Source organism: Hakea prostrata, chromosome 10 (genome assembly GCF_041222555.1).
Source record: "Hakea prostrata isolate BN-2017 chromosome 10, UWA_Hpros_2, whole genome shotgun sequence".
NCBI lineage: Eukaryota > Viridiplantae > Streptophyta > Magnoliopsida > Proteales > Proteaceae > Hakea > Hakea prostrata.
In genome coordinates this window covers 18,005,666-18,006,765 of record NC_142609.1, presented here as the reverse complement: position 1 = coordinate 18,006,765, position 1,100 = coordinate 18,005,666, and the positions used below count along the sequence as shown (strand labels likewise).

The following is a 1,100-nucleotide window of genomic DNA, read 5'->3' as shown; positions in this document are numbered from 1 at the left end:
TTAGGAAACCTCTCTGGCTTGCAGTACCTTGATATTTCTTCAGATTTTCCTGCTTGATGGCAAACTTTCTTCTAGTGGCTTTCTTGATTGACGGCTACTGATATTCTACCGTGGGTGGCTGGTCTCAACTCTCTAAAATAACCTTGATGTGAATGGCTACTCATATTCTACTGATATTTTTTTGGATTTGAGGTTCATCCAGGCCGATATTCTACTGATATTTACAAGTAACCTCTTGTAATTTGATTTTCAACCATTCGATCTTATTTCAATTACGTAGCGTGATCACGACCGTTGGCAGCTGCCAGTAGCTAGTACTACAAATAAAAATCCTCTCTTAGTAAACCCAGTCAACCTTATTTATGGGTTATGGCAAGATGGGGTCGTCTCTTGGTACATATATGCGAACGCATTCTCAGTCTCAGCCCATGTAAGTAAACAATAGAAATTTCTACCCAAAAAAAGAAGTAAACAATAGAGACTCAGAGCAAGAGAAGAGAATGCTCCATAGTCCCACATCGGTTGGAGAGAGACAAGGTATAAGGTGAAACCTCTCTACAAAAGAGAAACAGAAACCCGTTTGTAAGCATACCTTTCTCGGCCTTTTGGCTAAGATCAAGTGTAGTATCTGTTCTTATCAGTTTAATATCTGATACGTGGATCATCGATCCACATGATATTAAATTAATTTTTCTTGGGGTAGGGCCTACTACAGTAGCTTGCTACTGGGGTCCTTGCGCGTCGCCCATGCGTTGCACTACTGCACGGCCTGGCGCACCCCTACCAATGCTAATTCTAAATTTTATTATTATATTTCCTTGTTTAGGGCAAATCAATTCCATAAGTTTATCACATCCCAAGATGCGTATCCGACAGTTGTGATCTTCTTTTAGATGCATCGATTCCAATACAATGGTATCATGCATCAAGCTACTCACCATTTAAAATTATTTCCAAAATTAGCCCTACTCCTTTCTAAGGGCATACTACATATTCCAACCATGAAAACAATCATGGCATACACTATAATTAAAACAACAAAAAATTAATGTATTCAAGTGGAGAACGTGAGTACTATTATTATTTCAAGAAACTTACGA

At 38.6% G+C, this 1,100-nt stretch overlaps 1 non-coding gene across 1 annotated transcript; it reads left to right on the top strand.

Annotated features, from left to right (window-relative positions):
• Positions 1-588: 588 nt before the first annotated feature.
• On the top strand, positions 589-783 carry LOC149002211 (U2 spliceosomal RNA). The gene has a single exon (XR_016170474.1). It is a non-coding gene; the product is annotated as a U2 spliceosomal RNA (small nuclear RNA).
• Positions 784-1,100: the final 317 nt, after the last annotated feature.